Here is a 27,936-nt window from a genome sequence, read left to right as displayed (position 1 = left end):
TGAGGGTTCTCAGGGAAAGCCCTCCCAGGAGTGTTGAAGGGCAGGACGTGAAACACAGCAATCCCGGAATGGCCTGGTCTAAGATGCCTGTGCAATAGGCCTGGCCCTAGGCTTCCGGGGCTCTTCCTCGGCAGAGGCCCCAGTGGTATGAGCCCGACCAGGGCTGTGCCCGACCAGGGCTGTAGGGCGCGTTGGGAGCGCGTTAGGGACGCGAAAGAGGGCGCAGGGCGCAGAACTCTGCCCGTTTCTCCCCAGGATTTTGGGGAGGATAGGGAATCTGGCCAGGTCAGTGACTAGGCTTTCCCAGAAGGAAAGTCCAGTGACAGTGGCATGTTGTGAAACACAAGATTGCTGGTGGTCTGGAGGGTGCTTTCTGTCAGCCACTTCTCCCGGGAGCAGCCAGAGAGCAGGCTGATGTCGTGCTCTGTCAAGCACAACACTGGCCCCAAACCACTGTCCTTAGCAAAAGCAGAAACATTCATAGTTTCAGTCTCCTGCATCTGATTCCTGCCATCAGCATGTGAACGTTTGGCAGTCCAAGGCTTGCCATGCAAACTTTGTTCATAGGTGTCCCATGCGAATGCATGGGCCTCATCACTACTGTCTACGGCAGGGCTCTCTGCTCAGCCTATGTAAGTGAAGCATTGGTGGTTCAGTGGTAGAATTCTCGCCTGCCACGCGGGAGGCCCGGGTTCGATTCCCGGCCAATGCAAAGCACCCTTCTTTTGGCTTTGCTTTAGAAGTCAGAGATATAGACTTGGTGGGCAAAAAAATGTCAAAGAGTGACCCCGACGTGATTTGAACACGCAACCTTCTGATCTGGAGTCAGACGCGCTACCGTTGCGCCACGAGGTCCCTGTGCATGCAGTTTTCAGCCCCGGATCAAGAAATGCTTCTGTGCCTTTTATTGGCCCTCAGTACGCCTGTGGTTAAAGTAGAAGGCTTGGTGGCCCGTTTCCAGTCCTATTGGTGGAAATGACTAGAGGTGAAGAGATGAGAGAAGATAGAAATGTTGAGATAGAGCATGTCACGCAGGCAAAGCGAGAGCTCTAAGAGCAAAGCCAGACAGCTGTGTTTTAATTCAGGACTTGATGTAGGCAAAAGCATACGTCCCTGGGTGGGCTTGAACCACCAACCTTTCGGTTAACAGCCGAACGCGCTAACCGATTGCGCCACAGAGACCAACCACCGCAGTGAGCGTGTTGGGACTCAATATATGTTTTTACCTTTGTGCTCCTGCCTGCAGCTCTAAGGTCCTGGCATAAGACAGGTAGGCTTAGACTCCATTGTGACATGTCTTACTTCTCTTAGAAGAAGGTTCTGAGTTGCCAGGCAGCTTATCTTCTGCCGGGCACACTTTCCTTTGCAGGCTTTCAGGTTGTGAATCCAGCACTGCTTAGGTGTCCATGTCAGACATGAGCAGCTCATTGAGCCCCACTGTGTGTTTTTTGTGGAGATACAACTCTCAGACTAGAGGGAGCAGGCGGGAAGTGGGTGAGACTCACACAGGGTGGGTGGGGCAGTTAAAGGATGTTATCTTATAGTGTAATCGAGGAGTTGAGTTTTTTGTGCACTACACTTTAACCAGCGATTCTTTCTAAAAGGAAATCCCAGGGCAGTACCCGCAATGAGTGGCATCCCCACACCCGAGGTTGCATTGTGGTAGCTGTTCCCTGAGCCCATAGCCCCTGTCCCCATGTCGCCCTTTCTCCTCGTGTAACTCACCCCAGGTTCGGTGGCTCTGATACTTGCTGCTTCTGCTGCGCGATCATCCCCATGATCTGGGCCTTTGTACGAAATGTCATGTAAGATGACTTTATTCAGCACGGCGTTTGTCATTTGCTTGGTTGTCCTGTCACTGTTGGATGTTTTCTTGCGCAGACTACTGTCTAATGGTGGGAAGGCCACGAGACACGTGACTTTTCTCTTTCCTTGTTAGCATAGTTTCCTGCCACTGTCTTGTTGTGCTGCCTGCCTGTAAGACACGTGTCTTGCCCATCTCAGCTCCACTGTGGCATGTTAGATATGTCTTTGAGCAGAGTCCCGGTCCCAGAGCTGCTGCCTTCTCTGCACTCTGGCTTGTAAGACTGCAGGCAAAGGCCCTCCCTGGCCCCTCAGCCAGATAGATACATTTACCTGCAGGGCTCAGCTTTGGTGAAAGATATTGGCGAGAGAGAGGAAAGGGGACGGCCCGTGGTGCACCCCCTATTTTGCATAGAACCACAGCCTCCTGGGAGGGCAGAGACATGAGGGTTCTCAGGGAAAGCCCTCCCAGGAGTGTTGAAGGGCAGGACGTGAAACACAGCAATCCCGGAATGGCCTGGTCTAAGATGCCTGTGCAATAGGCCTGGCCCTAGGCTTCCGGGGCTCTTCCTCGGCAGAGGCCCCAGTGGTATGAGCCCGACCAGGGCTGTGCCCGACCAGGGCTGTAGGGCGCGTTGGGAGCGTGTTAGGGACGCGAAAGAGGGCGCAGGGCGCAGAACTCTGCCCGTTTCTCCCCAGGATTTTGGGGAGGACAGGGAATCTGGCCAGGTCAGTGACTAGGCTTTCCCAGAAGGAAAGTCCAGTGACAGTGGCATGTTGTGAAACACAAGATTGCTGGTGGTCTGGAGGGTGCTTTCTGTCAGCCACTTCTCCCGGGAGCAGCCAGAGAGCAGGCTGATGTCGTGCTCTGTCAAGCACAACACTGGCCCCAAACCACTGTCCTTAGCAAAAGCAGAAACATTCATAGTTTCAGTCTCCTGCATCTGATTCCTGCCATCAGCATGTGAACGTTTGGCAGTCCAAGGCTTGCCATGCAAACTTTGTTCATAGGTGTCCCATGCGAATGCATGGGCCTCATCACTACTGTCTACGGCAGGGCTCTCTGCTCAGCCTATGTAAGTGAAGCATTGGTGGTTCAGTGGTAGAATTCTCGCCTGCCACGCGGGAGGCCCGGGTTCGATTCCCGGCCAATGCAAAGCGCCCTTCTTTTGGCTTTGCTTTAGAAGTCAGAGATATAGACTTGGTGGGGAAAAAAATGTCAAAGAGTGACCCCGACGTGATTTGAACACGCAACCTTCTGATCTGGAGTCAGACGCGATACCGTTGCGCCACGAGGTCCCTGTGCATGCATTTCTCAGCCCCGGATCAAGAAATGCTTCTGTGCCTTTTATTGGCCCTCAGTACGCCTGTGGTTAAAGTAGAAGGCTTGGTGGCCCGTTTCCAGTCCTATTGGTGGAAATGACTAGAGGTGAAGAGATGAGAGAAGATAGAAATGTTGAGATAGAGCATGTCACGCAGGCAAAGCGAGAGCTCTAAGAGCAAAGCCAGACAGCTGTGTTTTAATTCAGGACTTGATGTAGGCAAAAGCATACGTCCCTGGGTGGGCTTGAACCACCAACCTTTCGGTTAACAGCCGAACGCGCTAACCGATTGCGCCACAGAGACCAACCACCGCAGTGAGCGTGTTGGGACTCAATATATGTTTTTACCTTTGTGCTCCTGCCTGCAGCTCTAAGGTCCTGGCATAAGACAGGTAGGCTTAGACTCCATTGTGACATGTCTTACTTCTCTTAGAAGAAGGTTCTGAGTTGCCAGGCAGCTTATCTTCTGCCGGGCACACTTTCCTTTGCAGGCTTTCAGGTTGTGAATCCAGCACTGCTTAGGTGTCCATGTCAGACATGAGCAGCTCATTGAGCCCCACTGTGTGTTTTTTGTGGAGATACAACTCTCAGACTAGAGGGAGCAGGCGGGAAGTGGGTGAGACTCACACAGGGTGGGTGGGGCAGTTAAAGGATGTTATCTAATAGTGTAATCGAGGAGTTGGGTTTTTTGTGCACTACACTTTAACCAGCGATTCTTTCTAAAAGGAAATCCCAGGGCAGTACCCGCAATGAGTGGCATCCCCACACCCGAGGTTGCATTGTGGTAGCTGTTCCCTGAGCCCCTAGCCCCTGTCCCCATGTCGCCCTTTCTCCTCGTGTAACTCACCTCAGGTTCGGTGGCTCTGATACTTGCTGCTTCTGCGCGATCATCCCCATGATCTGGGCCTTTGTACGAAATGTCATGTAAGATGACTTTATTCAGCACGGCGTTTGTCATTTGCTTGGTTGTCCTGTCACTGTTGGATGTTTTCTTGCGCAGACTACTGTCTAATGGTGGGAAGGCCACGAGACACGTGACTTTTCTCTTTCCTTGTTAGCATAGTTTCCTGCCACTGTCTTGTTGTGCTGCCTGCCTGTGAGACACGTGTCTTGCCCATCTCAGCTCCACTGTGGCATGTTAGATATGTCTTTGAGCAGAGTCCCGGTCCCAGAGCTGCTGCCTTCTCTGCACTCTGGCTTGTAAGACTGCAGGCAAAGGCCCTCCCTGGCCCCTCAGCCAGATAGATACATTTACCTGCAGGGCTCAGCTTTGGTGAAAGATATTGGCGAGAGAGAGGAAAGGGGACGGCCCGTGGTGCACCCCCTATTTTGCATAGAACCACAGCCTCCTGGGAGGGCAGAGACATGAGGGTTCTCAGGGAAAGCCCTCCCAGGAGTGTTGAAGGGCAGGACGTGAAACACAGCAATCCCGGAATGGCCTGGTCTAAGATGCCTGTGCAATAGGCCTGGCCCTAGGCTTCCGGGGCTCTTCCTCGGCAGAGGCCCCAGTGGTATGAGCCCGACCAGGGCTGTGCCCGACCAGGGCTGTAGGGCGCGTTGGGAGCGCGTTAGGGATGCGAAAGAGGGCGCAGGGCGCAGAACTCTGCCCGTTTCTCCCCAGGATTTTGGGGAGGACAGGGAATCTGGCCAGGTCAGTGACTAGGCTTTCCCAGAAGGAAAGTCCAGTGACAGTGGCATGTTGTGAAACACAAGATTGCTGGTGGTCTGGAGGGTGCTTTCTGTCAGCCACTTCTCCCGGGAGCAGCCAGAGAGCAGGCTGATGTCGTGCTCTGTCAAGCACAACACTGGCCCTAAACCACTGTCCTTAGCAAAAGCAGAAACATTCATAGTTTCAGTCTCCTGCATCTGATTCCTGCCATCAGCATGTGAACGTTTGGCAGTCCAAGGCTTGCCATGCAAACTTTGTTCATAGGTGTCCCATGCGAATGCATGGGCCTCATCACTACTGTCTACGGCAGGGCTCTCTGCTCAGCCTATGTAAGTGAAGCATTGGTGGTTCAGTGGTAGAATTCTCGCCTGCCACGCGGGAGGCCTGGGTTCGATTCACGGCCAATGCAAAGCGCCCTTCTTTTGGCTTTGCTTTATAAGTCAGAGATATAGACTTGGTGGGGAAAAAAATGTCAAAGAGTGACCCCGACGTGATTTGAACACGCAACCTTCTGATCTGGAGTCAGACGCGCTACCGTTGCGCCACGAGGTCCATGTGCATGCAGTTCTCAGCCCCGGATCAAGAAATGCTTCTGTGCCTTTTATTGGCCCTCAGTACGCCTGTGGTTAAAGTAGAAGGCTTGGTGGCCCGTTTTCAGTCCTATTGGTGGAAATGACTAGAGGTGAAGAGATGAGAGAAGATAGAAATGTTGAGATAGAGCATGTCACGCAGGCAAAGCGAGAGCTCTAAGAGCAAAGCCAGACAGCTGTGTTTTAATTCAGGACTTGATATAGGCAAAAGCATACTTCGCTGGGTGGGCTTGAACCACCAACCTTTCGGTTAACAGCCGAACGCGCTAACCGATTGCGCCACAGAGACCAACCACCGGAGTGAGCTTTTGGGACTCAATATATGTTTTTACCTTTGTGCTCCTGCCTGCAGCTCTAAGGTCCTGGCATAAGACAGGTAGGCTTAGACTCCATTGTGACATGTCTTACTTCTCTTAGAAGAAGGTTCTGAGTTGCCAGGCAGCTTATCTTCTGCCGGGCACACTTTCCTTTGCAGGCTTTCAGGTTGTGAATCCAGCACTGCTTAGGTGTCCATGTCAGACATGAGCAGCTCATTGAGCCCCACTGTGTGTTTTTTGTGGAGATACAACTCTCAGACTAGAGGGAGCAGGCGGGAAGTGGGTGAGACTCACACAGGGTGGGTGGGGCAGTTAAAGGATGTTATCTAATAGTGTAATCGAGGAGTTGGGTTTTTTGTGCACTACACTTTAACCAGCGATTCTTTCTAAAAGGAAATCCCAGGGCAGTACCCGCAATGAGTGGCATCCCCACACCCGAGGTTGCATTGTGGTAGCTGTTCCCTGAGCCCATAGCCCCTGTCCCCATGTCGCCCTTTCTCCTCGTGTAACTCACCCCAGGTTCGGTGGCTCTGATACTTGCTGCTTCTGCTGCGCGATCATCCCCATGATCTGGGCCTTTGTACGAAATGTCATGTAAGATGACTTTATTCAGCACGGCGTTTGTCATTTGCTTGGTTGTCCTGTCACTGTTGGATGTTTTCTTGCGCAGCCTACTGTCTAATGGTGGGAAGGCCACGAGACACGTGACTTTTCTCTTTCCTTGTTAGCATAGTTTCCTGCCACTGTCTTGGTGTGCTGCCAGCCTGTGAGACACGTGTCTTGCCCATCTCAGCTCCACTGTGGCATGTTAGATATGTCTTTGAGCAGAGTCCCGGTCCCAGAGCTGCTGCCTTCTCTGCACTCTGGCTTGTAAGACTGCAGGCAAAGGCCCTCCCTGGCCCCTCAGCCAGATAGATACATTTACCTGCAGGGCTCAGCTTTGGTGAAAGATATTGGCGAGAGAGAGGAAAGGGGACGGCCCGTGGTGCACCCCCTATTTTGCATAGAACCACAGCCTCCTGGGAGGGCAGAGACATGAGGGTTCTCAGGGAAAGCCCTCCCAGGAGTGTTGAAGGGCAGGACGTGAAACACAGCAATCCCGGAATGGCCTGGTCTAAGATGCCTGTGCAATAGGCCTGGCCCTAGGCTTCCGGGGCTCTTCCTCGGCAGAGGCCCCAGTGGTATGAGCCCGACCAGGGCTGTGCCCGACCAGGGCTGTAGGGCGCGTTGGGAGCGCGTTAGGGATGCGAAAGAGGGCGCAGGGCGCAGAACTCTGCCCGTTTCTCCCCAGGATTTTGGGGAGGACAGGGAATCTGGCCAGGTCAGTGACTAGGCTTTCCCAGAAGGAAAGTCCAGTGACAGTGGCATGTTGTGAAACACAAGATTGCTGGTGGTCTGGAGGGTGCTTTCTGTCAGCCACTTCTCCCGGGAGCAGCCAGAGAGCAGGCTGATGTCGTGCTCTGTCAAGCACAACACTGGCCCCAAACCACTGTCCTTAGCAAAAGCAGAAACATTCATAGTTTCAGTCTCCTGCATCTGATTCCTGCCATCAGCATGTGAACGTTTGGCAGTCCAAGGCTTGCCATGCAAACTTTGTTCATAGGTGTCCCATGCGAATGCATGGGCCTCATCACTACTGTCTACGGCAGGGCTCTCTGCTCAGCCTATGTAAGTGAAGCATTGGTGGTTCAGTGGTAGAATTCTCGCCTGCCACGCGGGAGGCCCGGGTTCGATTCCCGGCCAATGCAAAGCGCCCTTCTTTTGGCTTTGCTTTAGAAGTCAGAGATATAGACTTGGTGGGGAAAGAAATGTCAAAGAGTGACCCCGACGTGATTTGAACACGCAACCTTCTGATCTGGAGTCAGACGCGCTACCGTTGCGCCACGAGGTCCATGTGCATGCAGTTCTCAGCCCCGGATCAAGAAATGCTTCTGTGCCTTTTATTGGCCCTCAGTACGCCTGTGGTTAAAGTAGAAGGCTTGGTGGCCCGTTTTCAGTCCTATTGGTGGAAATGACTAGAGGTGAAGAGATGAGAGAAGATAGAAATGTTGAGATAGAGCATGTCACGCAGGCAAAGCGAGAGCTCTAAGAGCAAAGCCAGACAGCTGTGTTTTAATTCAGGACTTGATATAGGCAAAAGCATACTTCGCTGGGTGGGCTTGAACCACCAACCTTTCGGTTAACAGCCGAACGCGCTAACCGATTGCGCCACAGAGACCAACCACCGGAGTGAGCTTTTGGGACTCAATATATGTTTTTACCTTTGTGCTCCTGCCTGCAGCTCTAAGGTCCTGGCATAAGACAGGTAGGCTTAGACTCCATTGTGACATGTCTTACTTCTCTTAGAAGAAGGTTCTGAGTTGCCAGGCAGCTTATCTTCTGCCGGGCACACTTTCCTTTGCAGGCTTTCAGGTTGTGAATCCAGCACTGCTTAGGTGTCCATGTCAGACATGAGCAGCTCATTGAGCCCCACTGTGTGTTTTTTGTGGAGATACAACTCTCAGACTAGAGGGAGCAGGCGGGAAGTGGGTGAGACTCACACAGGGTGGGTGGGGCAGTTAAAGGATGTTATCTTATAGTGTAATCGAGGAGTTGGGTTTTTTGTGCACTACACTTTAACCAGCGATTCTTTCTAAAAGGAAATCCCAGGGCAGTACCCGCAATGAGTGGCATCCCCACACCCGAGGTTGCATTGTGGTAGCTGTTCCCTGAGCCCATAGCCCCTGTCCCCATGTCGCCCTTTCTCCTCGTGTAACTCACCCCAGGTTCGGTGGCTCTGATACTTGCTGCTTCTGCTGCGCGATCATCCCCATGATCTGGGCCTTTGTACGAAATGTCATGTAAGATGACTTTATTCAGCACGGCGTTTGTCATTTGCTTGGTTGTCCTGTCACTGTTGGATGTTTTCTTGCGCAGACTACTGTCTAATGGTGGGAAGGCCACGAGACACGTGACTTTTCTCTTTCCTTGTTAGCATAGTTTCCTGCCACTGTCTTGGTGTGCTGCCAGCCTGTGAGACACGTGTCTTGCCCATCTCAGCTCCACTGTGGCATGTTAGATATGTCTTTGAGCAGAGTCCCGGTCCCAGAGCTGCTGCCTTCTCTGCACTCTGGCTTGTAAGACTGCAGGCAAAGGCCCTCCCTGGCCCCTCAGCCAGATAGATACATTTACCTGCAGGGCTCAGCTTTGGTGAAATATATTGGCGAGAGAGAGGAAAGGGGACGGCCCGTGGTGCACCCCCTATTTTGCATAGAACCACAGCCTCCTGGGAGGGCAGAGACATGAGGGTTCTCAGGGAAAGCCCTCCCAGGAGTGTTGAAGGGCAGGACGTGAAACACAGCAATCCCGGAATGGCCTGGTCTAAGATGCCTGTGCAATAGGCCTGGCCCTAGGCTTCCGGGGCTCTTCCTCGGCAGAGGCCCCAGTGGTATGAGCCCGACCAGGGCTGTGCCCGACCAGGGCTGTAGGGCGCGTTGGGAGCGCGTTAGGGACGCGAAAGAGGGCGCAGGGCGCAGAACTCTGCCCGTTTCTCCCCAGGATTTTGGGGAGGACAGGGAATCTGGCCAGGTCAGTGACTAGGCTTTCCCAGAAGGAAAGTCCAGTGACAGTGGCATGTTGTGAAACACAAGATTGCTGGTGGTCTGGAGGGTGCTTTCTGTCAGCCACTTCTCCCGGGAGCAGCCAGAGAGCAGGCTGATGTCGTGCTCTGTCAAGCACAACACTGGCCCCAAGCCACTGTCCTTAGCAAAAGCAGAAACATTCATAGTTTCAGTCTCCTGCATCTGATTCCTGCCATCAGCATGTGAACGTTTGGCAGTCCAAGGCTTGCCATGCAAACTTTGTTCATAGGTGTCCCATGCGAATGCATGGGCCTCATCACTACTGTCTACGGCAGGGCTCTCTGCTCAGCCTATGTAAGTGAAGCATTGGTGGTTCAGTGGTAGAATTCTCGCCTGCCACGCGGGAGGCACGGGTTCGATTCCCGGCCAATGCAAAGCGCCCTTCTTTTGGCTTTGCTTTAGAAGTCAGAGATATAGACTTGGGGAAAAAAATGTCAAAGAGTGACCACGACGTGATTTGAACACGCAACCTTCTGATCTGGAGTCAGACGCGCTCCCGTTGCGCCACGAGGTCCCTGTGCATGCAATTCTCAGCCCCGGATCAAGAAATGCTTCTGTGCCTTTTATTGGCCCTCAGTACCCCTGTGGTTAAAGTAGAAGGCTTGGTGGCCCGTTTCCAGTCCTATTGGTGGAAATGACTAGAGGTGAAGAGATGAGAGAAGATGGAAATGTTGAGATAGAGCATGTCACGGAGGCAAAGCGAGAGCTCTAAGAGCAAAGCCAGACAGCTGTGTTTTAATTCAGGACTTGATGTAGGCAAAAGCATACTTCGCTGGGTGGGCTTGAACCACCAACCTTTCGGTTAACAGCCGAACGCGCTAACCGATTGCGCCACAGAGACCAACCACCGCAGTGAGCGTGTTGGGACTCAATATATGTTTTTACCTTTGTGCTCCTGCCTGCAGCTCTAAGGTCCTGGCATAAGACAGGTAGGCTTAGACTCCATTGTGACATGTCTTACTTCTCTTAGAAGAAGGTTCTGAGTTGCCAGGCAGCTTATCTTCTGCCGGGCACACTTTCCTTTGCAGGCTTTCAGGTTGTGAATCCAGCACTGCTTAGGTGTCCATGTCAGACATGAGCAGCTCATTGAGCCCCACTGTGTGTTTTTTGTGGAGATACAACTCTCAGACTAGAGGGAGCAGGCGGGAAGTGGGTGAGACTCACACAGGGTGGGTGGGGCAGTTAAAGGATGTTATCTAATAGTGTAATCGAGGAGTTGGGTTTTTTGTGCACTACACTTTAACCAGCGATTCTTTCTAAAAGGAAATCCCAGGGCAGTACCCGCAATGAGTGGCATCCCCACACCCGAGGTTGCATTGTGGTAGCTGTTCCCTGAGCCCCTAGCCCCTGTCCCCATGTCGCCCTTTCTCCTCGTGTAACTCACCTCAGGTTCGGTGGCTCTGATACTTGCTGCTTCTGCGCGATCATCCCCATGATCTGGGCCTTTGTACGAAATGTCATGTAAGATGACTTTATTCAGCACAGCGTTTGTCATTTGCTTGGTTGTCCTGTCACTGTTGGATGTTTTCTTGCGCAGACTACTGTCTAATGGTGGGAAGGCCACGAGACACGTGACTTTTCTCTTTCCTTGTTAGCATAGTTTCCTGCCACTGTCTTGTTGTGCTGCCTGCCTGTGAGACACGTGTCTTGCCCATCTCAGCTCCACTGTGGCATGTTAGATATGTCTTTGAGCAGAGTCCCGGTCCCAGAGCTGCTGCCTTCTCTGCACTCTGGCTTGTAAGACTGCAGGCAAAGGCCCTCCCTGGCCCCTCAGCCAGATAGATACATTTACCTGCAGGGCTCAGCTTTGGTGAAAGATATTGGCGAGAGAGAGGAAAGGGGACGGCCCGTGGTGCACCCCCTATTTTGCATAGAACCACAGCCTCCTGGGAGGGCAGAGACATGAGGGTTCTCAGGGAAAGCCCTCCCAGGAGTGTTGAAGGGCAGGACGTGAAACACAGCAATCCCGGAATGGCCTGGTCTAAGATGCCTGTGCAATAGGCCTGGCCCTAGGCTTCCGGGGCTCTTCCTCGGCAGAGGCCCCAGTGGTATGAGCCCGACCAGGGCTGTGCCCGACCAGGGCTGTAGGGCGCGTTGGGAGCGCGTTAGGGACGCGAAAGAGGGCGCAGGGCGCAGAACTCTGCCCGTTTCTCCCCAGGATTTTGGGGAGGACAGGGAATCTGGCCAGGTCAGTGACTAGGCTTTCCCAGAAGGAAAGTCCAGTGACAGTGGCATGTTGTGAAACACAAGATTGCTGGTGGTCTGGAGGGTGCTTTCTGTCAGCCACTTCTCCCGGGAGCAGCCAGAGAGCAGGCTGATGTCGTGCTCTGTCAAGCACAACACTGGCCCCAAACCACTGTCCTTAGCAAAAGCAGAAACATTCATAGTTTCAGTCTCCTGCATCTGATTCCTGCCATCAGCATGTGAACGTTTGGCAGTCCAAGGCTTGCCATGCAAACTTTGTTCATAGGTGTCCCATGCGAATGCATGGGCCTCATCACTACTGTCTACGGCAGGGCTCTCTGCTCAGCCTATGTAAGTGAAGCATTGGTGGTTCAGTGGTAGAATTCTCGCCTGCCATGCGGGAGGCCCGGGTTTGATTCCCGGCCAATGCAAAGCGCCCTTCTTTTGGCTTTGCTTTAGAAGTCAGAGATATAGACTTGGTGGGGAAAAAAATGTCAAAGAGTGACCCCGACGTGATTTGAACACGCAACCTTCTGATCTGGAGTCAGACGCGCTACCGTTGCGCCACGAGGTCCCTGTGCATGCAGTTCTCAGCCCCGGATCAAGAAATGCTTCTGTGCCTTTTATTGGCCCTCAGTACGCCTGTGGTTAAAGTAGAAGGCTTGGTGGCCCGTTTCCAGTCCTATTGGTGGAAATGACTAGAGGTGAAGAGATGAGAGAAGATAGAAATGTTGAGATAGAGCATGTCACGCAGGCAAAGCGAGAGCTCTAAGAGCAAAGCCAGACAGCTGTGTTTTAATTCAGGACTTGATGTAGGCAAAAGCATACGTCCCTGGGTGGGCTTGAACCACCAACCTTTCGGTTAACAGCCGAACGCGCTAACCGATTGCGCCACAGAGACCAACCACCGCATTGAGCGTGTTGGGACTCAATATATGTTTTTACCTTTGTGCTCCTGCCTGCAGCTCTAAGGTCCTGGCATAAGACAGGTAGGCTTAGACTCCATTGTGACATGTCTTACTTCTCTTAGAAGAAGGTTCTGAGTTGCCAGGCAGCTTATCTTCTGCCGGGCACACTTTCCTTTGCAGGCTTTCAGGTTGTGAATCCAGCACTGCTTAGGTGTCCATGTCAGACATGAGCAGCTCATTGAGCCCCACTGTGTGTTTTTTGTGGAGATACAACTCTCAGACTAGAGGGAGCAGGCGGGAAGTGGGTGAGACTCACACAGGGTGGGTGGGGCAGTTAAAGGATGTTATCTAATAGTGTAATCGAGGAGTTGGGTTTTTTGTGCACTACACTTTAACCAGCGATTCTTTCTAAAAGGAAATCCCAGGGCAGTACCCGCAATGAGTGGCATCCCCACACCCGAGGTTGCATTGTGGTAGCTGTTCCCTGAGCCCATAGCCCCTGTCCCCATGTCGCCCTTTCTCCTCGTGTAACTCACCCCAGGTTCGGTGGCCCTGATACTTGCTGCTTCTGCTGCGCGATCATCCCCATGATCTGGGCCTTTGTACGAAATGTCATGTAAGATGACTTTATTCAGCACGGCGTTTGTCATTTGCTTGGTTGTCCTGTCACTGTTGGATGTTTTCTTGCGCAGACTACTGTCTAATGGTGGGAAGGCCACGAGACACGTGACTTTTCTCTTTCCTTGTTAGCATGGTTTCCTGCCACTGTCTTGGTGTGCTGCCAGCCTGTGAGACACGTGTCTTGCCCATCTCAGCTCCACTGTGGCATGTTAGATATGTCTTTGAGCAGAGTCCCGGTCCCAGAGCTGCTGCCTTCTCTGCACTCTGGCTTGTAAGACTGCAGGCAAAGGCCCTCCCTGGCCCCTCAGCCAGATAGATACATTTACCTGCAGGGCTCAGCTTTGGTGAAAGATATTGGCGAGAGAGAGGAAAGGGGACGGCCCGTGGTGCACCCCCTATTTTGCATAGAACCACAGCCTCCTGGGAGGGCAGAGACATGAGGGTTCTCAGGGAAAGCCCTCCCAGGAGTGTTGAAGGGCAGGACGTGAAACACAGCAATCCCGGAATGGCCTGGTCTAAGATGCCTGTGCAATAGGCCTGGCCCTAGGCTTCCGGGGCTCTTCCTCGGCAGAGGCCCCAGTGGTATGAGCCCGACCAGGGCTGTGCCCGACCAGGGCTGTAGGGCGCGTTGGGAGCGCGTTAGGGACGCGAAAGAGGGCGCAGGGCGCAGAACTCTGCCCGTTTCTCCCCAGGATTTTGGGGAGGACAGGGAATCTGGCCAGGTCAGTGACTAGGCTTTCCCAGAAGGAAAGTCCAGTGACAGTGGCATGTTGTGAAACACAAGATTGCTGGTGGTCTGGAGGGTGCTTTCTGTCAGCCACTTCTCCCGGGAGCAGCCAGAGAGCAGGCTGATGTCGTGCTCTGTCAAGCACAACACTGGCCCCAAGCCACTGTCCTTAGCAAAAGCAGAAACATTCATAGTTTCAGTCTCCTGCATCTGATTCCTGCCATCAGCATGTGAACGTTTGGCAGTCCAAGGCTTGCCATGCAAACTTTGTTCATAGGTGTCCCATGCGAATGCATGGGCCTCATCACTACTGTCTACGGCAGGGCTCTCTGCTCAGCCTATGTAAGTGAAGCATTGGTGGTTCAGTGGTAGAATTCTCGCCTGCCACGCGGGAGGCACGGGTTCGATTCCCGGCCAATGCAAAGCGCCCTTCTTTTGGCTTTGCTTTAGAAGTCAGAGATATAGACTTGGGGAAAAAAATGTCAAAGAGTGACCCCGACGTGATTTGAACACGCAACCTTCTGATCTGGAGTCAGACGCGCTCCCGTTGCGCCACGAGGTCCCTGTGCATGCAGTTCTCAGCCCCGGATCAAGAAATGCTTCTGTGCCTTTTATTGGCCCTCAGTACCCCTGTGGTTAAAGTAGAAGGCTTGGTGGCCCGTTTCCAGTCCTATTGGTGGAAATGACTAGAGGTGAAGAGATGAGAGAAGATGGAAATGTTGAGATAGAGCATGTCACGGAGGCAAAGCGAGAGCTCTAAGAGCAAAGCCAGACAGCTGTGTTTTAATTCAGGACTTGATGTAGGCAAAAGCATACTTCGCTGGGTGGGCTTGAACCACCAACCTTTCGGTTAACAGCCGAACGCGCTAACCGATTGCGCCACAGAGACCAACCACCGGAGTGAGCTTTTGGGACTCAATATATGTTTTTACCTTTGTGCTCCTGCCTGCAGCTCTAAGGTCCTGGCATAAGACAGGTAGGCTTAGACTCCATTGTGACATGTCTTACTTCTCTTAGAAGAAGGTTCTGAGTTGCCAGGCAGCTTATCTTCTGCCGGGCACACTTTCCTTTGCAGGCTTTCAGGTTGTGAATCCAGCACTGCTTAGGTGTCCATGTCAGACATGAGCAGCTCATTGAGCCCCACTGTGTGTTTTTTGTGGAGATACAACTCTCAGACTAGAGGGAGCAGGCGGGAAGTGGGTGAGACTCACACAGGGTGGGTGGGGCAGTTAAAGGATGTTATCTAATAGTGTAATCGAGGAGTTGGGTTTTTTGTGCACTACACTTTAACCAGCGATTCTTTCTAAAAGGAAATCCCAGGGCAGTACCCGCAATGAGTGGCATCCCCACACCCGAGGTTGCATTGTGGTAGCTGTTCCCTGAGCCCCTAGCCCCTGTCCCCATGTCGCCCTTTCTCCTCGTGTAACTCACCTCAGGTTCGGTGGCTCTGATACTTGCTGCTTCTGCGCGATCATCCCCATGATCTGGGCCTTTGTACGAAATGTCATGTAAGATGACTTTATTCAGCACAGCGTTTGTCATTTGCTTGGTTGTCCTGTCACTGTTGGATGTTTTCTTGCGCAGACTACTGTCTAATGGTGGGAAGGCCACGAGACACGTGACTTTTCTCTTTCCTTGTTAGCATAGTTTCCTGCCACTGTCTTGTTGTGCTGCCTGCCTGTGAGACACGTGTCTTGCCCATCTCAGCTCCACTGTGGCATGTTAGATATGTCTTTGAGCAGAGTCCCGGTCCCAGAGCTGCTGCCTTCTCTGCACTCTGGCTTGTAAGACTGCAGGCAAAGGCCCTCCCTGGCCCCTCAGCCAGATAGATACATTTACCTGCAGGGCTCAGCTTTGGTGAAAGATATTGGCGAGAGAGAGGAAAGGGGACGGCCCGTGGTGCACCCCCTATTTTGCATAGAACCACAGCCTCCTGGGAGGGCAGAGACATGAGGGTTCTCAGGGAAAGCCCTCCCAGGAGTGTTGAAGGGCAGGACGTGAAACACAGCAATCCCGGAATGGCCTGGTCTAAGATGCCTGTGCAATAGGCCTGGCCCTAGGCTTCCGGGGCTCTTCCTCGGCAGAGGCCCCAGTGGTATGAGCCCGACCAGGGCTGTGCCCGACCAGGGCTGTAGGGCGCGTTGGGAGCGCGTTAGGGATGCGAAAGAGGGCGCAGGGCGCAGAACTCTGCCCGTTTCTCCCCAGGATTTTGGGGAGGACAGGGAATCTGGCCAGGTCAGTGACTAGGCTTTCCCAGAAGGAAAGTCCAGTGACAGTGGCATGTTGTGAAACACAAGATTGCTGGTGGTCTGGAGGGTGCTTTCTGTCAGCCACTTCTCCCGGGAGCAGCCAGAGAGCAGGCTGATGTCGTGCTCTGTCAAGCACAACACTGGCCCCAAACCACTGTCCTTAGCAAAAGCAGAAACATTCATAGTTTCAGTCTCCTGCATCTGATTCCTGCCATCAGCATGTGAACGTTTGGCAGTCCAAGGCTTGCCATGCAAACTTTGTTCATAGGTGTCCCATGCGAATGCATGGGCCTCATCACTACTGTCTACGGCAGGGCTCTCTGCTCAGCCTATGTAAGTGAAGCATTGGTGGTTCAGTGGTAGAATTCTCGCCTGCCACGCGGGAGGCCCGGGTTCGATTCCCGGCCAATGCAAAGCGCCCTTCTTTTGGCTTTGCTTTAGAAGTCAGAGATATAGACTTGGTGGGGAAAAAAATGTCAAAGAGTGACCCCGACGTGATTTGAACACTCAACCTTCTGATCTGGAGTCAGACGCGCTACCGTTGCGCCACGAGGTCCATGTGCATGCAGTTCTCAGCCCCGGATCAAGAAATGCTTCTGTGCCTTTTATTGGCCCTCAGTACGCCTGTGGTTAAAGTAGAAGGCTTGGTGGCCCGTTTTCAGTCCTATTGGTGGAAATGACTAGAGGTGAAGAGATGAGAGAAGATAGAAATGTTGAGATAGAGCATGTCACGCAGGCAAAGCGAGAGCTCTAAGAGCAAAGCCAGACAGCTGTGTTTTAATTCAGGACTTGATATAGGCAAAAGCATACTTCGCTGGGTGGGCTTGAACCACCAACCTTTCGGTTAACAGCCGAACGCGCTAACCGATTGCGCCACAGAGACCAACCACCGGAGTGAGCTTTTGGGACTCAATATATGTTTTTACCTTTGTGCTCCTGCCTGCAGCTCTAAGGTCCTGGCATAAGACAGGTAGGCTTAGACTCCATTGTGACATGTCTTACTTCTCTTAGAAGAAGGTTCTGAGTTGCCAGGCAGCTTATCTTCTGCCGGGCACACTTTCCTTTGCAGGCTTTCAGGTTGTGAATCCAGCACTGCTTAGGTGTCCATGTCAGACATGAGCAGCTCATTGAGCCCCACTGTGTGTTTTTTGTGGAGATACAACTCTCAGACTAGAGGGAGCAGGCGGGAAGTGGGTGAGACTCACACAGGGTGGGTGGGGCAGTTAAAGGATGTTATCTTATAGTGTAATCGAGGAGTTGGGTTTTTTGTGCACTACACTTTAACCAGCGATTCTTTCTAAAAGGAAATCCCAGGGCAGTACCCGCAATGAGTGGCATCCCCACACCCGAGGTTGCATTGTGGTAGCTGTTCCCTGAGCCCATAGCCCCTGTCCCCATGTCGCCCTTTCTCCTCGTGTAACTCACCCCAGGTTCGGTGGCTCTGATACTTGCTGCTTCTGCTGCGCGATCATCCCCATGATCTGGGCCTTTGTACGAAATGTCATGTAAGATGACTTTATTCAGCACGGCGTTTGTCATTTGCTTGGTTGTCCTGTCACTGTTGGATGTTTTCTTGCGCAGACTACTGTCTAATGGTGGGAAGGCCACGAGACACGTGACTTTTCTCTTTCCTTGTTAGCATAGTTTCCTGCCACTGTCTTGGTGTGCTGCCAGCCTGTGAGACACGTGTCTTGCCCATCTCAGCTCCACTGTGGCATGTTAGATATGTCTTTGAGCAGAGTCCCGGTCCCAGAGCTGCTGCCTTCTCTGCACTCTGGCTTGTAAGACTGCAGGCAAAGGCCCTCCCTGGCCCCTCAGCCAGATAGATACATTTACCTGCAGGGCTCAGCTTTGGTGAAAGATATTGGCGAGAGAGAGGAAAGGGGACGGCCCGTGGTGCACCCCCTATTTTGCATAGAACCACAGCCTCCTGGGAGGGCAGAGACATGAGGGTTCTCAGGGAAAGCCCTCCCAGGAGTGTTGAAGGGCAGGACGTGAAACACAGCAATCCCGGAATGGCCTGGTCTAAGATGCCTGTGCAATAGGCCTGGCCCTAGGCTTCCGGGGCTCTTCCTCGGCAGAGGCCCCAGTGGTATGAGCCCGACCAGGGCTGTGCCCGACCAGGGCTGTAGGGCGCGTTGGGAGCGTGTTAGGGACGCGAAAGAGGGCGCAGGGCGCAGAACTCTGCCCGTTTCTCCCCAGGATTTTGGGGAGGACAGGGAATCTGGCCAGGTCAGTGACTAGGCTTTCCCAGAAGGAAAGTCCAGTGACAGTGGCATGTTGTGAAACACAAGATTGCTGGTGGTCTGGAGGGTGCTTTCTGTCAGCCACTTCTCCCGGGAGCAGCCAGAGAGCAGGCTGATGTCGTGCTCTGTCAAGCACAACACTGGCCCCAAACCACTGTCCTTAGCAAAAGCAGAAACATTCATAGTTTCAGTCTCCTGCATCTGATTCCTGCCATCAGCATGTGAACGTTTGGCAGTCCAAGGCTTGCCATGCAAACTTTGTTCATAGGTGTCCCATGCGAATGCATGGGCCTCATCACTACTGTCTACGGCAGGGCTCTCTGCTCAGCCTATGTAAGTGAAGCATTGGTGGTTCAGTGGTAGAATTCTCGCCTGCCACGCGGGAGGCCCGGGTTCGATTCCCGGCCAATGCAAAGCGCCCTTCTTTTGGCTTTGCTTTAGAAGTCAGAGATATAGACTTGGTGGGGAAAAAAATGTCAAAGAGTGACCCCGACGTGATTTGAACACGCAACCTTCTGATCTGGAGTCAGACGCGCTACCGTTGCGCCACGAGGTCCCTGTGCATGCATTTCTCAGCCCCGGATCAAGAAATGCTTCTGTGCCTTTTATTGGCCCTCAGTACGCCTGTGGTTAAAGTAGAAGGCTTGGTGGCCCGTTTCCAGTCCTATTGGTGGAAATGACTAGAGGTGAAGAGATGAGAGAAGATAGAAATGTTGAGATAGAGCATGTCACGCAGGCAAAGCGAGAGCTCTAAGAGCAAAGCCAGACAGCTGTGTTTTAATTCAGGACTTGATGTAGGCAAAAGCATACGTCCCTGGGTGGGCTTGAACCACCAACCTTTCGGTTAACAGCCGAACGCGCTAACCGATTGCGCCACAGAGACCAACCACCGCAGTGAGCGTGTTGGGACTCAATATATGTTTTTACCTTTGTGCTCCTGCCTGCAGCTCTAAGGTCCTGGCATAAGACAGGTAGGCTTAGACTCCATTGTGACATGTCTTACTTCTCTTAGAAGAAGGTTCTGAGTTGCCAGGCAGCTTATCTTCTGCCGGGCACACTTTCCTTTGCAGGCTTTCAGGTTGTGAATCCAGCACTGCTTAGGTGTCCATGTCAGACATGAGCAGCTCATTGAGCCCCACTGTGTGTTTTTTGTGGAGATACAACTCTCAGACTAGAGGGAGCAGGCGGGAAGTGGGTGAGACTCACACAGGGTGGGTGGGGCAGTTAAAGGATGTTATCTAATAGTGTAATCGAGGAGTTGGGTTTTTTGTGCACTACACTTTAACCAGCGATTCTTTCTAAAAGGAAATCCCAGGGCAGTACCCGCAATGAGTGGCATCCCCACACCCGAGGTTGCATTGTGGTAGCTGTTCCCTGAGCCCCTAGCCCCTGTCCCCATGTCGCCCTTTCTCCTCGTGTAACTCACCTCAGGTTCGGTGGCTCTGATACTTGCTGCTTCTGCGCGATCATCCCCATGATCTGGGCCTTTGTACGAAATGTCATGTAAGATGACTTTATTCAGCACGGCGTTTGTCATTTGCTTGGTTGTCCTGTCACTGTTGGATGTTTTCTTGCGCAGACTACTGTCTAATGGTGGGAAGGCCACGAGACACGTGACTTTTCTCTTTCCTTGTTAGCATAGTTTCCTGCCACTGTCTTGTTGTGCTGCCTGCCTGTGAGACACGTGTCTTGCCCATCTCAGCTCCACTGTGGCATGTTAGATATGTCTTTGAGCAGAGTCCCGGTCCCAGAGCTGCTGCCTTCTCTGCACTCTGGCTTGTAAGACTGCAGGCAAAGGCCCTCCCTGGCCCCTCAGCCAGATAGATACATTTACCTGCAGGGCTCAGCTTTGGTGAAAGATATTGGCGAGAGAGAGGAAAGGGGACGGCCCGTGGTGCACCCCCTATTTTGCATAGAACCACAGCCTCCTGGGAGGGCAGAGACATGAGGGTTCTCAGGGAAAGCCCTCCCAGGAGTGTTGAAGGGCAGGACGTGAAACACAGCAATCCCGGAATGGCCTGGTCTAAGATGCCTGTGCAATAGGCCTGGCCCTAGGCTTCCGGGGCTCTTCCTCGGCAGAGGCCCCAGTGGTATGAGCCCGACCAGGGCTGTGCCCGACCAGGGCTGTAGGGCGCGTTGGGAGCGCGTTAGGGATGCGAAAGAGGGCGCAGGGCGCAGAACTCTGCCCGTTTCTCCCCAGGATTTTGGGGAGGACAGGGAATCTGGCCAGGTCAGTGACTAGGCTTTCCCAGAAGGAAAGTCCAGTGACAGTGGCATGTTGTGAAACACAAGATTGCTGGTGGTCTGGAGGGTGCTTTCTGTCAGCCACTTCTCCCGGGAGCAGCCAGAGAGCAGGCTGATGTCGTGCTCTGTCAAGCACAACACTGGCCCCAAACCACTGTCCTTAGCAAAAGCAGAAACATTCATAGTTTCAGTCTCCTGCATCTGATTCCTGCCATCAGCATGTGAACGTTTGGCAGTCCAAGGCTTGCCATGCAAACTTTGTTCATAGGTGTCCCATGCGAATGCATGGGCCTCATCACTACTGTCTACGGCAGGGCTCTCTGCTCAGCCTATGTAAGTGAAGCATTGGTGGTTCAGTGGTAGAATTCTCGCCTGCCACGCGGGAGGCCCGGGTTCGATTCCCGGCCAATGCAAAGCGCCCTTCTTTTGGCTTTGCTTTAGAAGTCAGAGATATAGACTTGGTGGGGAAAAAAATGTCAAAGAGTGACCCCGACGTGATTTGAACACGCAACCTTCTGATCTGGAGTCAGACGCGCTACCGTTGCGCCACGAGGTCCATGTGCATGCAGTTCTCAGCCCCGGATCAAGAAATGCTTCTGTGCCTTTTATTGGCCCTCAGTACGCCTGTGGTTAAAGTAGAAGGCTTGGTGGCCCGTTTTCAGTCCTATTGGTGGAAATGACTAGAGGTGAAGAGATGAGAGAAGATAGAAATGTTGAGATAGAGCATGTCACGCAGGCAAAGCGAGAGCTCTAAGAGCAAAGCCAGACAGCTGTGTTTTAATTCAGGACTTGATATAGGCAAAAGCATACTTCGCGGGGTGGGCTTGAACCACCAACCTTTCGGTTAACAGCCGAACGCGCTAACCGATTGCGCCACAGAGACCAACCACCGGAGTGAGCTTTTGGGACTCAATATATGTTTTTACCTTTGTGCTCCTGCCTGCAGCTCTAAGGTCCTGGCATAAGACAGGTAGGCTTAGACTCCATTGTGACATGTCTTACTTCTCTTAGAAGAAGGTTCTGAGTTGCCAGGCAGCTTATCTTCTGCCGGGCACACTTTCCTTTGCAGGCTTTCAGGTTGTGAATCCAGCACTGCTTAGGTGTCCATGTCAGACATGAGCAGCTCATTGAGCCCCACTGTGTGTTTTTTGTGGAGATACAACTCTCAGACTAGAGGGAGCAGGCGGGAAGTGGGTGAGACTCACACAGGGTGGGTGGGGCAGTTAAAGGATGTTATCTTATAGTGTAATCGAGGAGTTGGGTTTTTTGTGCACTACACTTTAACCAGCGATTCTTTCTAAAAGGAAATCCCAGGGCAGTACCCGCAATGAGTGGCATCCCCACACCCGAGGTTGCATTGTGGTAGCTGTTCCCTGAGCCCATAGCCCCTGTCCCCATGTCGCCCTTTCTCCTCGTGTAACTCACCCCAGGTTCGGTGGCTCTGATACTTGCTGCTTCTGCTGCGCGATCATCCCCATGATCTGGGCCTTTGTACGAAATGTCATGTAAGATGACTTTATTCAGCACGGCGTTTGTCATTTGCTTGGTTGTCCTGTCACTGTTGGATGTTTTCTTGCGCAGACTACTGTCTAATGGTGGGAAGGCCACGAGACACGTGACTTTTCTCTTTCCTTGTTAGCATAGTTTCCTGCCACTGTCTTGGTGTGCTGCCAGCCTGTGAGACACGTGTCTTGCCCATCTCAGCTCCACTGTGGCATGTTAGATATGTCTTTGAGCAGAGTCCCGGTCCCAGAGCTGCTGCCTTCTCTGCACTCTGGCTTGTAAGACTGCAGGCAAAGGCCCTCCCTGGCCCCTCAGCCAGATAGATACATTTACCTGCAGGGCTCAGCTTTGGTGAAAGATATTGGCGAGAGAGAGGAAAGGGGACGGCCCGTGGTGCACCCCCTATTTTGCATAGAACCACAGCCTCCTGGGAGGGCAGAGACATGAGGGTTCTCAGGGAAAGCCCTCCCAGGAGTGTTGAAGGGCAGGACGTGAAACACAGCAATCCCGGAATGGCCTGGTCTAAGATGCCTGTGCAATAGGCCTGGCCCTAGGCTTCCGGGGCTCTTCCTCGGCAGAGGCCCCAGTGGTATGAGCCCGACCAGGGCTGTGCCCGACCAGGGCTGTAGGGCGCGTTGGGAGCGCGTTAGGGACGCGAAAGAGGGCGCAGGGCGCAGAACTCTGCCCGTTTCTCCCCAGGATTTTGGGGAGGACAGGGAATCTGGCCAGGTCAGTGACTAGGCTTTCCCAGAAGGAAAGTCCAGTGACAGTGGCATGTTGTGAAACACAAGATTGCTGGTGGTCTGGAGGGTGCTTTCTGTCAGCCACTTCTCCCGGGAGCAGCCAGAGAGCAGGCTGATGTCGTGCTCTGTCAAGCACAACACTGGCCCCAAGCCACTGTCCTTAGCAAAAGCAGAAACATTCATAGTTTCAGTCTCCTGCATCTGATTCCTGCCATCAGCATGTGAACGTTTGGCAGTCCAAGGCTTGCCATGCAAACTTTGTTCATAGGTGTCCCATGCGAATGCATGGGCCTCATCACTACTGTCTACGGCAGGGCTCTCTGCTCAGCCTATGTAAGTGAAGCATTGGTGGTTCAGTGGTAGAATTCTCGCCTGCCACGCGGGAGGCACGGGTTCGATTCCCGGCCAATGCAAAGCGCCCTTCTTTTGGCTTTGCTTTAGAAGTCAGAGATATAGACTTGGGGAAAAAAATGTCAAAGAGTGACCCCGACGTGATTTGAACACGCAACCTTCTGATCTGGAGTCAGACGCGCTCCCGTTGCGCCACGAGGTCCCTGTGCATGCAGTTCTCAGCCCCGGATCAAGAAATGCTTCTGTGCCTTTTATTGGCCCTCAGTACCCCTGTGGTTAAAGTAGAAGGCTTGGTGGCCCGTTTCCAGTCCTATTGGTGGAAATGACTAGAGGTGAAGAGATGAGAGAAGATGGAAATGTTGAGATAGAGCATGTCACGGAGGCAAAGCGAGAGCTCTAAGAGCAAAGCCAGACAGCTGTGTTTTAATTCAGGACTTGATGTAGGCAAAAGCATACTTCGCTGGGTGGGCTTGAACCACCAACCTTTCGGTTAACAGCCAAACGCGCTAACCGATTGCGCCACAGAGACCAACCACCGGAGTGAGCTTTTGGGACTCAATATATGTTTTTACCTTTGTGCTCCTGCCTGCAGCTCTAAGGTCCTGGCATAAGACAGGTAGGCTTAGACTCCATTGTGACATGTCTTACTTCTCTTAGAAGAAGGTTCTGAGTTGCCAGGCAGCTTATCTTCTGCCGGGCACACTTTCCTTTGCAGGCTTTCAGGTTGTGAATCCAGCACTGCTTAGGTGTCCATGTCAGACATGAGCAGCTCATTGAGCCCCACTGTGTGTTTTTTGTGGAGATACAACTCTCAGACTAGAGGGAGCAGGCGGGAAGTGGGTGAGACTCACACAGGGTGGGTGGGGCAGTTAAAGGATGTTATCTAATAGTGTAATCGAGGAGTTGGGTTTTTTGTGCACTACACTTTAACCAGCGATTCTTTCTAAAAGGAAATCCCAGGGCAGTACCCGCAATGAGTGGCATCCCCACACCCGAGGTTGCATTGTGGTAGCTGTTCCCTGAGCCCCTAGCCCCTGTCCCCATGTCGCCCTTTCTCCTCGTGTAACTCACCTCAGGTTCGGTGGCTCTGATACTTGCTGCTTCTGCGCGATCATCCCCATGATCTGGGCCTTTGTACGAAATGTCATGTAAGATGACTTTATTCAGCACAGCGTTTGTCATTTGCTTGGTTGTCCTGTCACTGTTGGATGTTTTCTTGCGCAGACTACTGTCTAATGGTGGGAAGGCCACGAGACACGTGACTTTTCTCTTTCCTTGTTAGCATAGTTTCCTGCCACTGTCTTGTTGTGCTGCCTGCCTGTGAGACACGTGTCTTGCCCATCTCAGCTCCACTGTGGCATGTTAGATATGTCTTTGAGCAGAGTCCCGGTCCCAGAGCTGCTGCCTTCTCTGCACTCTGGCTTGTAAGACTGCAGGCAAAGGCCCTCCCTGGCCCCTCAGCCAGATAGATACATTTACCTGCAGGGCTCAGCTTTGGTGAAAGATATTGGCGAGAGAGAGGAAAGGGGACGGCCCGTGGTGCACCCCCTATTTTGCATAGAACCACAGCCTCCTGGGAGGGCAGAGACATGAGGGTTCTCAGGGAAAGCCCTCCCAGGAGTGTTGAAGGGCAGGACGTGAAACACAGCAATCCCGGAATGGCCTGGTCTAAGATGCCTGTGCAATAGGCCTGGCCCTAGGCTTCCGGGGCTCTTCCTCGGCAGAGGCCCCAGTGGTATGAGCCCGACCAGGGCTGTGCCCGACCAGGGCTGTAGGGCGCGTTGGGAGCGCGTTAGGGATGCGAAAGAGGGCGCAGGGCGCAGAACTCTGCCCGTTTCTCCCCAGGATTTTGGGGAGGACAGGGAATCTGGCCAGGTCAGTGACTAGGCTTTCCCAGAAGGAAAGTCCAGTGACAGTGGCATGTTGTGAAACACAAGATTGCTGGTGGTCTGGAGGGTGCTTTCTGTCAGCCACTTCTCCCGGGAGCAGCCAGAGAGCAGGCTGATGTCGTGCTCTGTCAAGCACAACACTGGCCCCAAACCACTGTCCTTAGCAAAAGCAGAAACATTCATAGTTTCAGTCTCCTGCATCTGATTCCTGCCATCAGCATGTGAACGTTTGGCAGTCCAAGGCTTGCCATGCAAACTTTGTTCATAGGTGTCCCATGCGAATGCATGGGCCTCATCACTACTGTCTACGGCAGGGCTCTCTGCTCAGCCTATGTAAGTGAAGCATTGGTGGTTCAGTGGTAGAATTCTCGCCTGCCACGCGGGAGGCCCGGGTTCGATTCCCGGCCAATGCAAAGCGCCCTTCTTTTGGCTTTGCTTTAGAAGTCAGAGATATAGACTTGGTGGGGAAAAAAATGTCAAAGAGTGACCCCGACGTGATTTGAACACGCAACCTTCTGATCTGGAGTCAGACGCGCTACCGTTGCGCCACGAGGTCCATGTGCATGCAGTTCTCAGCCCCGGATCAAGAAATGCTTCTGTGCCTTTTATTGGCCCTCAGTACGCCTGTGGTTAAAGTAGAAGGCTTGGTGGCCCGTTTTCAGTCCTATTGGTGGAAATGACTAGAGGTGAAGAGATGAGAGAAGATAGAAATGTTGAGATAGAGCATGTCACGCAGGCAAAGCGAGAGCTCTAAGAGCAAAGCCAGACAGCTGTGTTTTAATTCAGGACTTGATATAGGCAAAAGCATACTTCGCTGGGTGGGCTTGAACCACCAACCTTTCGGTTAACAGCCGAACGCGCTAACCGATTGCGCCACAGAGACCAACCACCGGAGTGAGCTTTTGGGACTCAATATATGTTTTTACCTTTGTGCTCCTGCCTGCAGCTCTAAGGTCCTGGCATAAGACAGGTAGGCTTAGACTCCATTGTGACATGTCTTACTTCTCTTAGAAGAAGGTTCTGAGTTGCCAGGCAGCTTATCTTCTGCCGGGCACACTTTCCTTTGCAGGCTTTCAGGTTGTGAATCCAGCACTGCTTAGGTGTCCATGTCAGACATGAGCAGCTCATTGAGCCCCACTGTGTGTTTTTTGTGGAGATACAACTCTCAGACTAGAGGGAGCAGGCGGGAAGTGGGTGAGACTCACACAGGGTGGGTGGGGCAGTTAAAGGATGTTATCTTATAGTGTAATCGAGGAGTTGGGTTTTTTGTGCACTACACTTTAACCAGCGATTCTTTCTAAAAGGAAATCCCAGGGCAGTACCCGCAATGAGTGGCATCCCCACACCCGAGGTTGCATTGTGGTAGCTGTTCCCTGAGCCCATAGCCCCTGTCCCCATGTCGCCCTTTCTCCTCGTGTAACTCACCCCAGGTTCGGTGGCTCTGATACTTGCTGCTTCTGCTGCGCGATCATCCCCATGATCTGGGCCTTTGTACGAAATGTCATGTAAGATGACTTTATTCAGCACGGCGTTTGTCATTTGCTTGGTTGTCCTGTCACTGTTGGATGTTTTCTTGCGCAGACTACTGTCTAATGGTGGGAAGGCCACGAGACACGTGACTTTTCTCTTTCCTTGTTAGCATAGTTTCCTGCCACTGTCTTGGTGTGCTGCCAGCCTGTGAGACACGTGTCTTGCCCATCTCAGCTCCACTGTGGCATGTTAGATATGTCTTTGAGCAGAGTCCCGGTCCCAGAGCTGCTGCCTTCTCTGCACTCTGGCTTGTAAGACTGCAGGCAAAGGCCCTCCCTGGCCCCTCAGCCAGATAGATACATTTACCTGCAGGGCTCAGCTTTGGTGAAAGATATTGGCGAGAGAGAGGAAAGGGGACGGCCCGTGGTGCACCCCCTATTTTGCATAGAACCACAGCCTCCTGGGAGGGCAGAGACATGAGGGTTCTCAGGGAAAGCCCTCCCAGGAGTGTTGAAGGGCAGGACGTGAAACACAGCAATCCCGGAATGGCCTGGTCTAAGATGCCTGTGCAATAGGCCTGGCCCTAGGCTTCCGGGGCTCTTCCTCGGCAGAGGCCCCAGTGGTATGAGCCCGACCAGGGCTGTGCCCGACCAGGGCTGTAGGGCGCGTTGGGAGCGTGTTAGGGACGCGAAAGAGGGCGCAGGGCGCAGAACTCTGCCCGTTTCTCCCCAGGATTTTGGGGAGGACAGGGAATCTGGCCAGGTCAGTGACTAGGCTTTCCCAGAAGGAAAGTCCAGTGACAGTGGCATGTTGTGAAACACAAGATTGCTGGTGGTCTGGAGGGTGCTTTCTGTCAGCCACTTCTCCCGGGAGCAGCCAGAGAGCAGGCTGATGTCGTGCTCTGTCAAGCACAACACTGGCCCCAAACCACTGTCCTTAGCAAAAGCAGAAACATTCATAGTTTCAGTCTCCTGCATCTGATTCCTGCCATCAGCATGTGAACGTTTGGCAGTCCAAGGCTTGCCATGCAAACTTTGTTCATAGGTGTCCCATGCGAATGCATGGGCCTCATCACTACTGTCTACGGCAGGGCTCTCTGCTCAGCCTATGTAAGTGAAGCATTGGTGGTTCAGTGGTAGAATTCTCGCCTGCCACGCGGGAGGCCCGGGTTCGATTCCCGGCCAATGCAAAGCGCCCTTCTTTTGGCTTTGCTTTAGAAGTCAGAGATATAGACTTGGTGGGGAAAAAAATGTCAAAGAGTGACCCCGACGTGATTTGAACACGCAACCTTCTGATCTGGAGTCAGACGCGCTACCGTTGCGCCACGAGGTCCCTGTGCATGCATTTCTCAGCCCCGGATCAAGAAATGCTTCTGTGCCTTTTATTGGCCCTCAGTACGCCTGTGGTTAAAGTAGAAGGCTTGGTGGCCCGTTTCCAGTCCTATTGGTGGAAATGACTAGAGGTGAAGAGATGAGAGAAG

At 52.8% G+C, this 27,936-nt stretch overlaps 20 non-coding genes across 20 annotated transcripts; 8 read left to right on the top strand and 12 right to left on the bottom strand.

Annotated features, from left to right (window-relative positions):
• Positions 1 to 641: 641 nt before the first annotated feature.
• TRNAG-GCC (transfer RNA glycine (anticodon GCC)) lies at positions 642 to 712 on the top strand. Its single transcript has one exon. It is a non-coding gene; the product is annotated as a tRNA-Gly (tRNA).
• Positions 713 to 783: 71 nt separating this feature from the next.
• Positions 784 to 855, bottom strand: TRNAW-CCA (transfer RNA tryptophan (anticodon CCA)). The gene has a single exon. It is a non-coding gene; the product is annotated as a tRNA-Trp (tRNA).
• A 253-nt stretch (positions 856 to 1,108) lies between these two features.
• Positions 1,109 to 1,182, bottom strand: TRNAN-GUU (transfer RNA asparagine (anticodon GUU)). The gene has a single exon. It is a non-coding gene; the product is annotated as a tRNA-Asn (tRNA).
• A 1,706-nt stretch (positions 1,183 to 2,888) lies between these two features.
• TRNAG-GCC (transfer RNA glycine (anticodon GCC)) lies at positions 2,889 to 2,959 on the top strand. Its single transcript has one exon. It is a non-coding gene; the product is annotated as a tRNA-Gly (tRNA).
• A 396-nt stretch (positions 2,960 to 3,355) lies between these two features.
• On the bottom strand, positions 3,356 to 3,429 carry TRNAN-GUU (transfer RNA asparagine (anticodon GUU)). The gene has a single exon. It is a non-coding gene; the product is annotated as a tRNA-Asn (tRNA).
• A 1,845-nt stretch (positions 3,430 to 5,274) lies between these two features.
• TRNAW-CCA (transfer RNA tryptophan (anticodon CCA)) lies at positions 5,275 to 5,346 on the bottom strand. Its single transcript has one exon. It is a non-coding gene; the product is annotated as a tRNA-Trp (tRNA).
• Positions 5,347 to 7,378: 2,032 nt separating this feature from the next.
• TRNAG-GCC (transfer RNA glycine (anticodon GCC)) lies at positions 7,379 to 7,449 on the top strand. The gene has a single exon. It is a non-coding gene; the product is annotated as a tRNA-Gly (tRNA).
• Positions 7,450 to 7,520: 71 nt separating this feature from the next.
• Positions 7,521 to 7,592, bottom strand: TRNAW-CCA (transfer RNA tryptophan (anticodon CCA)). The gene has a single exon. It is a non-coding gene; the product is annotated as a tRNA-Trp (tRNA).
• A 4,415-nt stretch (positions 7,593 to 12,007) lies between these two features.
• TRNAW-CCA (transfer RNA tryptophan (anticodon CCA)) lies at positions 12,008 to 12,079 on the bottom strand. Its single transcript has one exon. It is a non-coding gene; the product is annotated as a tRNA-Trp (tRNA).
• Positions 12,080 to 12,332: 253 nt separating this feature from the next.
• On the bottom strand, positions 12,333 to 12,406 carry TRNAN-GUU (transfer RNA asparagine (anticodon GUU)). Its single transcript has one exon. It is a non-coding gene; the product is annotated as a tRNA-Asn (tRNA).
• Positions 12,407 to 16,352: 3,946 nt separating this feature from the next.
• Positions 16,353 to 16,423, top strand: TRNAG-GCC (transfer RNA glycine (anticodon GCC)). The gene has a single exon. It is a non-coding gene; the product is annotated as a tRNA-Gly (tRNA).
• A 2,175-nt stretch (positions 16,424 to 18,598) lies between these two features.
• Positions 18,599 to 18,669, top strand: TRNAG-GCC (transfer RNA glycine (anticodon GCC)). Its single transcript has one exon. It is a non-coding gene; the product is annotated as a tRNA-Gly (tRNA).
• Positions 18,670 to 18,740: 71 nt separating this feature from the next.
• TRNAW-CCA (transfer RNA tryptophan (anticodon CCA)) lies at positions 18,741 to 18,812 on the bottom strand. Its single transcript has one exon. It is a non-coding gene; the product is annotated as a tRNA-Trp (tRNA).
• Positions 18,813 to 19,065: 253 nt separating this feature from the next.
• Positions 19,066 to 19,139, bottom strand: TRNAN-GUU (transfer RNA asparagine (anticodon GUU)). Its single transcript has one exon. It is a non-coding gene; the product is annotated as a tRNA-Asn (tRNA).
• Positions 19,140 to 20,842: 1,703 nt separating this feature from the next.
• Positions 20,843 to 20,913, top strand: TRNAG-GCC (transfer RNA glycine (anticodon GCC)). The gene has a single exon. It is a non-coding gene; the product is annotated as a tRNA-Gly (tRNA).
• Positions 20,914 to 20,984: 71 nt separating this feature from the next.
• On the bottom strand, positions 20,985 to 21,056 carry TRNAW-CCA (transfer RNA tryptophan (anticodon CCA)). Its single transcript has one exon. It is a non-coding gene; the product is annotated as a tRNA-Trp (tRNA).
• Positions 21,057 to 25,328: 4,272 nt separating this feature from the next.
• Positions 25,329 to 25,399, top strand: TRNAG-GCC (transfer RNA glycine (anticodon GCC)). Its single transcript has one exon. It is a non-coding gene; the product is annotated as a tRNA-Gly (tRNA).
• A 71-nt stretch (positions 25,400 to 25,470) lies between these two features.
• Positions 25,471 to 25,542, bottom strand: TRNAW-CCA (transfer RNA tryptophan (anticodon CCA)). The gene has a single exon. It is a non-coding gene; the product is annotated as a tRNA-Trp (tRNA).
• Positions 25,543 to 27,574: 2,032 nt separating this feature from the next.
• TRNAG-GCC (transfer RNA glycine (anticodon GCC)) lies at positions 27,575 to 27,645 on the top strand. The gene has a single exon. It is a non-coding gene; the product is annotated as a tRNA-Gly (tRNA).
• Positions 27,646 to 27,716: 71 nt separating this feature from the next.
• Positions 27,717 to 27,788, bottom strand: TRNAW-CCA (transfer RNA tryptophan (anticodon CCA)). Its single transcript has one exon. It is a non-coding gene; the product is annotated as a tRNA-Trp (tRNA).
• Between the last annotated feature and the right edge of the window lie 148 nt (positions 27,789 to 27,936).

This window comes from Pleurodeles waltl, chromosome 4_1 (genome assembly GCF_031143425.1).
Source record: "Pleurodeles waltl isolate 20211129_DDA chromosome 4_1, aPleWal1.hap1.20221129, whole genome shotgun sequence".
Lineage (NCBI taxonomy): Eukaryota > Metazoa > Chordata > Amphibia > Caudata > Salamandridae > Pleurodeles > Pleurodeles waltl.
Note: the sequence above shows the minus strand (reverse complement) of the source record. Positions and strands in the feature narration are given on the sequence as shown.